Consider the following 11,685-nt stretch of genomic DNA (forward strand, 5'->3'; position numbering starts at 1 on the left):
CCAGGGTCCCTCTTCCCACAGTTCATACAAAGACAAAAATGAACCAGAGACTGAAGAGCAATAGTCTTATCTATTATCTTTTCCTAAGAATTTCAAAATATTTAAGAAATTCTTTTTCTTTTTAACAATTCAGTCAATTTATTTAAACAGTTGACTTAGGCATCTTCAATGGTGACTTCACCCTCCACTCTTGGCTCAATAATAATGGAAGTGATCTGTTTAACAGTCTGAGAAGGACAATGTAAATCAACGAGTCACTTGTGAATTTTTATCTGGAAAAGATCCCATGTCTTGGAACCTTCACCACAAGGTGTTTTTCTGGTAGTGATGCTCAATGTCTTAGTAGGCATGTGCACTGGTTCTTTCACGTTCAGATTCATTTCCTTAGCGCCTCTGATCAAGTTGACACAAACCTCCAGCGACTTCACTTTGCGGCTGAGGAGCATGATTCGAATTTGGTGAATCACCACTTTGGGCTCCACGAGTGTATTTCCAGTATCTTTAAATGCCATGGCTGAGGTGCAGCTTCCTCACCGATTTGAGTGAACCGAGGTTAGTCAGGACAGAGCAAGTTGGAGGGAGCTCTGCAGCAGGCACCACCAGGTCTCAGAAAGCCAGAAATTCTTACTTTTCATTTATACTATACCACAGATTTATTAAACATATATGGACATGTATAAATCTAGGCAAACAAATAAACTATAACTGATGTATCCAAGATATTGTCTAAGTACCAGAGTCAAGATAATAATCAAGATATTCTGATTCTTCCCAGGTTCAGGCAGCTCCAGTGCCTAGATGCTGTGTTTCGTCAGAAATGCTCTGCTAACAACAATAACACAGAGGTTTCATTTTGAAATTTTTCACTTAAAAATGTAAACTCTCTGTGAGAATTCTGAAAATGGCCACTAAGAAAGAAAAAGTAAATGGTGTCAGTGACATCTGGACATAAAGAAAACTCACATAAAGTAACATTTGAATTCCAAAGAAGAGAGAACCCTAAAGGAGGGTCTAGAACAACATCAAGATTTCAAGTTCTTATTGGGAGGACTCAAGGTTAATGTAGTAGAGTGATAGAAAATTATTTAAGTGGAAGATTCCAATGCTACAAGTCTTATTTTTTGAACTGCTTGAAGTTGTGTTTTAAGAAACAATATCTTGTGAACAGGTTTTCTGGTACAGCAGTGAGGAGCAGTAGTAGTCAGCGCACTAGAAGAGGACTCAGGTTTGATTCCCATTCCTTACATTGTGACCCATAACTGTCTGTAATGCTGTATTGTTATTATTTAGTATCTCTACCTGGGATTATAAATGTTTTGAATTGGCTTGCCAACTATTGGCCTTAGTATCTTTCCTTATACAAATTTTATTAATGAGCTGTCTTATAATAGTTTATTAATATGAATATATTTACACTTTAATTGATTTTTAAGGAAAAAAGCAAATGTAGGAAATTTATCAACTAAGAATTCATATTCATATGATTTTAATTGTATATCTACTATTTTTTAGCACCATAGTGTTGTAAAAATCCAAGCCCGTAAAATAAGCAATTGAATGCAGAATTAATTATATGTAGAAAAAAATCAAAAAATATATTTGTCTACATTTTAAAAGATTTTTATATGATATTGTTTTGATTTGTATCCACACAGCCTTCTAAAATAACTGTTTCAAACATCAGGCTCCAGATGGATAGATCTAAGCAGCAGCATTCTAAAGATAGGAAGTGTTCTGTTAAATGTAATTGTTTTATGTAAAAGAAATTGCAGGATGAATTCAATGCCATGTTTTGAAAAACTAGGAACATTTACTAATAAAATATTCTCATCAAAATATAATATTATTTTTAATTCTTGAAACTTATTTGAGTTGTATTGTGATTATTTCTGTATCTTTTCGATTCTGAATTGATACTGTATCTCTTAACATTTGTCTTTTTCTAGCCACAGTTATGTCAGTGATCAAACAATAAATAAATATATTCCCTCAGTTTGACTTTGTCCCCATTAGATTGCTGTTCTCTCTGACAGGGCAAAGAATGTTCAGATGCCAGTTGTTTTTTCACAAAACCCAGTATTCTCTTCTATGTATTCTAGTATTCTACTTCAAAGCAAACTTTTATTCCATAATCTCAGCAGAAGAACATATTCGTCTTTTATTTGTCTCAATACTGAGTCAAGGAAGCTTTCTATACCGGCAGTTTTCCCAAAGAAGAGGGAAAATTCAACATTAAAAACAGCCACCTACACAGCTCTCTAAACACGGCTCTCTGAGTTAAAGTATAAAAGATTTGCAATGAGAGAAAATCACATAGAACGTCTATTTTGGTGTAAAGACAAGGAACTAAAGAGGAGACCCAAAATAGGAGGGATGGAAGCATTGGTGCCAGTGACTCAGTTGGGGACCTTTAGCAAATCACTTAACCTCCTCTCATTGCCTTTCAAACAAAGCCAGATCAGCCCTCATTTTCCAGCACTTTCATCCTTCCCTCCCATTTTCAGTGATTCTCTTGCTTCCTCTGGGCCTCTGATACTCTCCTCCAAATTTGCTTTATGACTAAACACATTTCCTTTCTTAATCTTTTCCCTGGATAGTTTTTTTTTTTCTTCCTTTCTCATCTTGCTCTGCCTGCCTGGAATAATTCTTGTGAGTCAGAGGGTATCCTTTTAGAATCACACTTTCCATAAAGTCTTTTTGCAACAAGGTGTAAGTTGCTGCTTGCTCTTTTCATTTCTATAATTATTAATGTGAACAAAACTTCCCTTACTTTATTTTTCAGAACTTTTGCTTTGACATTTATTGAAGCGTGTCAAGCTTACTAATCAGCTTCTTTAGTAGGAGTTTACTGATCAAGAAACTATTTATTTCTTTAGAACAATCAGTTCCTGCTGTGTCAATTCCCTCCTTCCTTGTTCCTAACCTGGGTCACACACACACAGAAATAGATTTTCGAAAATGATGCATTTGTCCTAGACCTAGATGGAAGAGTACTTCACAACTCAGATGACGAAGAGGATGAAAATAGGGACAACAAGATGGCTTAGTGGGTAAAGGTGCCTTATGAACTACATAGTAGAAAAAGGGAACAAACTTTGTAAGTAGTTTTCTGATTGCCACACATGTAATGTGGCATTCATGTGCTCACACAGGTACACAAATAAAGAACATTAGTATTTATTCTGATGAGTAATTGCTGTTTAATTAGAATCATTATATACATGCATATATATATATATATATATATATATATATATATATATATATATATATAGAGAGAGAGAGAGAGAGAGAGAGAGAGAGAGACAGAGAGAGAAAGATACTGTTAAAAGTAAGAAATTAGAAATTACTCCATTAATACTAGAGATTACTTATAGAAATGCACTATGAATTTCAGAAGTACTATATATATATGCCAATTAATGTTTTTTTTCAATGTTCAGTGTTTCTCATTTTTTTATAAAACTAAACGCACATAACTGGGATATCATAAAATACTAGAGAGTCAGGTTTTGAGATGCTAGGGATGAAACCAGCACCTACTAAATGTAAGGCAGCTGCTTTAAACTGACCTACATTCTTCAGAATAAGAACACAAACTTTAATGTGAAAAAAATCACCTCTTCTGCATCAGACTTGAACAATGAAGTATGAAAACAAAAACAATTCTGGTGTCAGTTTTGATTTCATGCTGTTTCTTTCTAGGTTTTAAAATATTCACCACTGAGAACAAAGGTGAAGGAAGCAACTTAAAGTTTTTTCTCCAGATGTTTAACATCATTACATATTCCATTAAATTTATAAAAAAAAAATTAGATGAGTTTCATGCACAAGAACTGTACTAGCTTTACCATTTCTGTTGCTATCATCTATGCCCTAAAACCAATAAAGTTCTCACTATTATGGTCCTCAGAAATGTCAAATGACTGGTTTAACACTTTCTAATTTCTATGACTTATGTGTTGCTTCTTATTTGTAGAAATAGCTTTAAGATCTCTACTATAAATGTGTACAAATTTGCAGATTTATATATATTTATTTTGTATGTATGAACATATGCATGCAGTCAATTGTATGCATGTGCATGTTTGCATGTGGAGGAATATATATATATATATATATATATATATATATATATATATATATATATATATATATATATATATATATATATATGTTTGTATATATGTTCAAATGGTTGGTTGGCTTCTTCAAGTTAGCTTTAGAGACAGCACCTACAATTGAAGCTGTCACTCATCAATTTTACTAAGTCTGGCTATATAGCAAACTCTGGGAATCTTTCTGTTTTGGTTTTCCCAGTTCCAGAATTAAAGGCATGTGCAAGTATATCCAGCTTTCATTGCTGGTATGCTTATCTTATAAGATAACCATTATTCCAACTTTTCTTTTTAGTATTTTTGTTGTTGTTAAATTTTTAATTACCATGTTAACAGTTATATAAATGTATATAACATATTTTTGAGTAAACCCAATTCTACTCCATCCCTTCCAATATCTTATTTGTTTTTCTCAGATCCATTTTCCCCCAACTAGTATTTTTCTTATTATCTTTTTAAAACCCATTGGCTCTACTTAGCAGTCAGAATGTGAATAGATTTAGGGCATCCCTGACAAAAGAAAAGGAATTCTTTCTTCCCTGTCACAAACTAATAACTTTTCAGTTAGGAGTGAGAATTCACGAGACTCTTCCATATTCATGTTGGCTGCCATATTTATATATGGGCACCTTGGAATCTAAACTTAGATCCATATACTAGCAAAATAAGTTCTTACCCATTGAGCTATATATTGAGCACCTGGTTTTACATTTTTGTTGTTTTAATTTTTTTATTAGATACTGTGCATTTACATTTGAGATGTTATCCCTGTTCCCCATCCTGCTCCCATCTCCCCTCCCCTTCCATTTGTCTTCTCAAAGGTGCACTCTCTCCTAATCCCCCCTCCACCCTGTTGCCTTGGCATTCCCCTACATTGGGAAACATGCCCATCCTGGACCAAAAGACTCTTTTCACATTGATGACAGACACTGATACATTCAGGTACATATGCAACTGGATCAATAGGTCTCTCAATGTGTGCTCAAGGTATGGTATTTTAGTCCATGGGTGTTTTAGAGTTTTTGGTTAGTTGATAAAGTTGTTCTTCCCATGAGGTTGCAACCCCTTTCAGCTCCATAGGTCCTTTCTTTAGTGCCTGCATTGGGGTCCCCGTGTTCAGTCCTATGGTTAGCTGCAAGTATGCTCAGCTGCATCTATGTGACTCTGACAGAGTTCCTGAGGGGGCACCTCTATCTGCTTTGTGTCAGTAAGTATTTCTTGGGATCAGTTACAGTGCTTGAATTTGGAGGCTGTATTTGTGGTATGTGGTGAATCCCTGTGTAAGGCTGCTTCTGAATGATCTTATTGAATGATCTCTGAAGGATCCCTGTTCCTCTATTTGACCTTGCATTTCCTCCAGTGAGTGTTTTGTTCTCCTTTCTAAGAAGGACTGAGGCATAGTTTTGTAGGATTTTAATTTGAATTGCTTGTGAGATTAAAAAAAATCATTTTATATGTAGGTGTGCTGTTCCTGCAAGCATGTTTATATACCAAGTGCATGCAATACCTGAGTAGGCTTGAAAAGACTACATGGGACTGGAGTTACAGATGTCTGTTTGTAGGCTGCTACAATCAAATTAATGTCCTTTGGAAGAGTATTCTTCTTCACTCAGCCATCTCTCCAATCCTATAATTCGAAAATATTTATAGTTTTACAAGTCATTTTTTTTATTATGTGTTGCTTCAAAAATCAGTTGAAAGAAGTTACTTGATCCACTATTTCTAGCAAAAATGTATTTGTTTAACTACCTGATAGAAATTTTTATGTTTACATATTTTCTCTTTCTCAGATCATGGACTCAATTATTTTTAGAATATTATAACCTTAAATATTTTTTTACTGTATCATTCTTTGTAATCACTAAAACATTTGGAAGACCCAAGGATAAAATGATTCATTTTGGTATTTTAAGAGAATGTTCCTGGGGAAACATTACTAAACAACAACAACAACAACAACAACAACAACAACAACAACAACAAAAGAATCCAAAATAAGCATATATAGACAAAAATCCTCATGGTACAACAAACCACATAGCGAAAGTAATGAAAAAATATGAATGAACAAATTATTTAATAATTTAATACATTATTAAATAATAAAAATATGAAATTAAAAAGATCACATTGTTTTTAAAAATCTTCAAAATAGTAAAACAATTAAAATAAGGGAATTATCAAAGCTAAAAAAGAAAAATATTTTGTCTAAGGACTCCACAGCTTGAAAAACAGCATGGTTTTCACCCCTTTCTCCCCGTAAGTCCTAGACAGAGTTTAAGAGTTAAAATCAGTGAATACAGACAAAAGTTAAAAGTAAAAGAGTTCTTTCTCCATGTCAAAGGAGTAGAGAAAGGTACATCTACTAACTTAAAAATACTTTTAGGTAGTATTCACTATACGCAAAACAAGTATGAACTTAAAAAAATAAAACTAATGAAAGAAAAGATCTTCTTTAAGATCCGGAAGATATCTGTGGGTCGTAATGGATGAGTTAATTTTCATGCTTATCTTTGACACATAGAATACAGGGTGTCACTATATTTTCTTCACTCTGCCTGGATGAGGGAAGACAGCTAATATTCTGTTTGTTGCTCGTAAAATCAGGCAGCACTTGAATTTTCTTGAGATGTGATGTTAGTATGTTGATGAGATATCTGAAACTTCCATTTCCCATCCATTCAAAACAGGATATGTTTCAGTTCTACTGCCAAAATAGTGTTGGAATGATCAGGGATTTAGCCTTCCTCCTCAGCCTGATATTTGCAGGTAGTCCAGAGACATCCAAAATCCAGAGTAGTGGCTCTGGTATTGGTAAAATACAGTAAAGAACTAAACCATTTTCTTCCCAGGATAAACAGACTGAACCAAGGTATCAAAAGTTATATCCACTTCATTTTCCCCAGACTTTAATGTCAACAGGGCCCAATAGGGAACTACAATTTTGTCTTTATCTAACATCAAAGTAAATGAATAGAATGATAGGTGGTAGGACTAATCTTTAATTCTTTCTTTCAAATTAGTGAAGTATAAGCAGAATGAGCTTCTTCCTCCCCTCCCAATGAATGCTGAGTTCCTCCTCAGCATTTGCATTGGGCAGCTACAGATGCTTCCAGTAGAAAACAGCTTAACTCTCACGCAGGAATTAAGGTGGATGAGTCTATGACTTATTTTCATCAGTATATTGTATATAACACCATGGTAGTAGTTAAACCTACACCCTACTTACATGAAATAAGGCAGCTTTAATTACTTGTGATCATATGGTGTTTGTGGGGTACAGTGGGAGAAAGAACTTGCTCAGCACACTGTTCTCATGCTACACTGGAACAAGCGATTACTGCCTAAAATGAAGTGATTAAATGGGATTCAGTGTCTCATAATATCTACAATGTCTACAATATAATAAGAAATCTTTTGTAATGTTAATAGCCAAGAAAATTGCAGCATGAATGAGAAAAAAAGACAATCATCTGATAACAACACCAAGATGAATCAGATCTTGGCATTATCTGACAAGGTTTCTAAAGCAACCGTCATAAAAATAGAAGCTATAAAAAGGAGTAAGTCGACATCATAGAACTGAAATTAAAACAAATGTGTTCAATAGGTGGGCTTAATGCTTGACTGCTGACGACAAAGGCTAGAACTAGTGAATTTAAGGACAGATTATTAGAATTTACACAATCCAAAATTTATCTCAGCTAGAAAGAGACAAAGAAAGTCAGAAAGTAGAAAAATAGCTTAGAGCTTTGAAACAATAGCAGACATTTGAAATTTGTGTTGTCAGAGTCTAGGAAGGAGGGAAGAAAGAAACATTTCCTGTTAACTGTGACTGATATAAAATACTAGTCAGAAAATCAGCAAGGATATCAAAGAAGTTGACAATTACAGCACTCAAGACTTTTTAATTGACATACATGTAATAATTCACCAATAAGAAGTAAAATATAATCACCAAAAAAAAAAAAAAAAAAAAAAAAAACCAATATCCTGGGACATAAATGGATCTATCTCAACAAATTTCAAAGAATGGCAATTATTTGAAGTATGATAGTAGTATATTGAAGTATGATAGTAGTGCATACACACACATATTTAGTGGAGAATAACATTTTATAAGTAATACATGAGAAAACCTCTCACAAAAGTAATTAAAAAGAGAAAGTAATGATTCTGAAAATACAAAGCACATTAGAATTTTGAACATGCTGGGTAGGATTAGAGATAGTGATATGGTGGCATACATCTTTAATTTCATCATGTGGGAGTCAGAGGCAGGCAAAACTCTGTGAGTTCAAGGACATCCTGAAGAACAGAGTGAGTTTTAGAATAGTAAGGGCTTAAAAGAAAAAACAATGTATCAACAAACAAACAAACAAAAAAGCAGATATTACAATCTTGTCAAGACACAAGTACCAAAATTAAAAATCCAGATCATATTAAAGTGTTCAAAATAGATCCTTGTATGTGAGAGTAGATTGTTAGATATAATATCAAAATCATAGGTAAAATAATGACAAAAATACAAAATGATGAAATGAACTTTCAGGATATCCCACCAAGAAACTTAGAAATATTATTCAGAAATAAAATAAAAACGGAATATCCTAAGTCATACATCTCACTCTAATTAGGATGACTGATTTTGTTTTGTTTAGTGTTAAAGTAGACACTAGCAAGATCTTGGAAATTTCGGGAAAACTGGGGCACACTTTTCCTTTTTAAAAATTATTTATTTATATCCAAGTTGTTGCCTCCTCTTGATCCTCCCTTCCACAATACGTCATCCCATCCCTCTTTCAGATTGACTCCTAGGGTTGCTCTCCCTCCAATAGGCCTGCCCCTTTCTTGGCCCTCAAGTCTCTAGAGTATTAAGTATATCTTCTCCTATGGAGGTATATCAGGTAGACCTCTGCTACCTATGTGCTAGGGCACTCAGAGTGTATGCTCCCGCTTTGGGGCTCAGTCCCTAAAAGCTCTCTGGAGTCTGAGTTAGTTGATACTGCTGTTCTTCCTATGGGGTCGCTCTCTCTTTCAGCTTCTTCAATTTTACCCCTAATTCAAACCAACATGTCCCTGACATCAGTCTAATGCTTTGGTATAAGTATCTGCTTATGTTTCAGTCAGCTGCTGATAAGGCCTCTCTGAGGACAGCCATGCCAGACTTCCATCTATAAGCCCTTAGCATAGTATAGTAAGGCCTTGGTGTAGGATACACATGAATTGGTCCTAAAAATATAAGATAACACAACTGTCTTGGGGAGAACTATAGAACTTAGGCAGATGTTAAATGTATACTTTTGTATGACCAAGAAATTACATTTTGAGGATATGTTCAAAAGACATGTAAATCTCTGTTCATAAAAATGTGCATAAATGAATTTTACAACAATATTACTCACTGCTGTTAAATAGTCAAAACAATTCAAATGTCTATCAACAGATTTATGGGTGTTATTTTAAAAGTGGAATATTACTTAGCCATAAAAACTGATCAGTGATACATGCTACAGCATGAAACTTGATAACTTTATTCTAAGTTAAAGAATACAAACATAGTGACTACATACTAATTTCAATTTTTGGAAATGTTTAGAATAGAAAGTCTGTAAAATTAATACAAACTACATTTTCTTAAGAGTCAAAAAATAAGAATTTAAGAATAATGAACAGAAACACAATGTTTGTTTTTATTTTTTTTATAAAATATTTTATTTGCATGGGTGTTCTGTCTGCATGTATATACATGTATACGACTTCCACTCTTGGTTAAACTATAGGTCACAAGAGGGTTTCATATAACTTGTAAGTGGTGTTATGGATGGTTATGAGTCAACATGAGGGTAGTAGAAAATCAGTCTTAGGTTTTCTGAAAGAGTAACAAGTGGCTTTAACCTCTGGGGCCACTCTCCAGGCCCACTATATGGGTTCTTTGAGGTGAGAAAAATTCCCTTTTATTAATTATAGTAAAATATGTTCTACTAGATAAATGCTGAAATACATGACATTTACATTTTTTGATTTATAAAACCAATAAAACCACTAAATAATAGTCAATACAACAATGATTTAATTGACTGTTAGATGATTTCAAATACCTGAGTGTCTTTTGTGCATTCTTAAAATTTGGAATTTAAAACATAATATACCTCCCAACTGAATTCTACTGAAGCCATATCTTTCATAGCATATGTGTCCTGAGTGTGTGTGTACCTGTACTCTGTTCATGGTGTAATGTGACATAAAAAATGAATTTCAAAAGAGAAAAAGAAACCTGAAGCTCAAAAATACATTAAAATTCATAATGTAAGAGACTATTTGGTATTTTTTCAATTATTCAAATATAGACTCAATATTTAAAAAATTATATTAAGAAGTGCATATAAATTACCTATGTTGTCTCCAGATTAATCTCCTTTCTAATGAGAAATAGTAAACAAGGTTTATGCCTTTTGAATTAAGTTTAGGCTTGTGCCAACAATGATTCTTTTTATTCTGATTACCTTGCTTATTACTAATACTTAAAGATCTTTCGTTTGGGCAATAGTTGTTTTAAGACAACTGTTCCGATTTTCCTGTATTAATTTGTAATGATCATTATTTCTACCTATGATTCTTGAATGGGCTAATAATCCTTTGAATTAATTGACTAGGTTGCAAATGTGGAAGGATCTGTGTAATTAATTAGACTGGACAATTTTTGTGACTCGTGTTGGCTCATTAAAAATACTGCAAAGAGCATAATGATTGACAGAACTCCTTCTCTAAAGCAGCATTTATTTTGGAGACACATTACATCTCACTGGTGAACTTGGCAGCTTGACCTAATGTAAAGTGATTGAAATTAACATCCACACAGCAAGTTACTAATGCCCATGCTGAGATATAGATATTTGAACAAATACAGTAAATAATGTCTTGATAAATCACAACTTTGGGTTTAAACTTTAAGTTATCTGTGATGGAAGGAAAGAAAATGATGTCCACATTTATTCAGGATATTTTTGTTCATTCTTTACAACTAAAACACAATAAGCAGTAACTATCTAAAGACATTGGGTACTAGCACAATATGTTCTAACAGAAGCCTGCATTTAAATTCTACTTCTATCACTTAGTAGCTCATCAATTTTAGAGAAGCTTCTATTCCTCTGTGATTAATTTTCTCAGTTGGGTAGTGGTATTATAAATAGAACTTTTCAGCTAGCCATGGTGGTTCAGACATGTCATCCCAAGTCATATACTGCTGGTGTAAGATGGTTGCCATGTACTCAGGCAATCCTGAGCTACACTATACTCTCTCATCGACTCAATGCAATGGGGGAAATATGATTTCTTATATAGGATAGTTAAAAGTTAGTATAAAAAAAAAAGTAGAAATGGGTTGAACGTATTCCCTGGTATTTTTAAGCAGTACTTGCATAATCATTAGTAGTATTTATTATTACCCTTATAGACTATACTTTGAACAAATAGCTAATTTTTAACAACATGAAAATTCATAGAATTAGAAATCAGAATTTGCAAATTTATCCGAAATAACAAAAACCCAAGTTAGCAAAAA

General features: G+C 33.5%; 1 pseudogene across 1 annotated transcript; it reads right to left on the bottom strand.

Annotated features, from left to right (window-relative positions):
* Positions 1–155: 155 nt before the first annotated feature.
* LOC308414668 (small ribosomal subunit protein uS10-like) lies at positions 156–512 on the bottom strand (annotated as a pseudogene). The gene has a single exon. The product of its transcript is annotated as a small ribosomal subunit protein uS10-like (transcript).
* Between the last annotated feature and the right edge of the window lie 11,173 nt (positions 513–11,685).

This window comes from Micromys minutus, assembly GCF_963924665.1.
Source record: "Micromys minutus genome assembly, chromosome: X".
Lineage (NCBI taxonomy): Eukaryota > Metazoa > Chordata > Mammalia > Rodentia > Muridae > Micromys > Micromys minutus.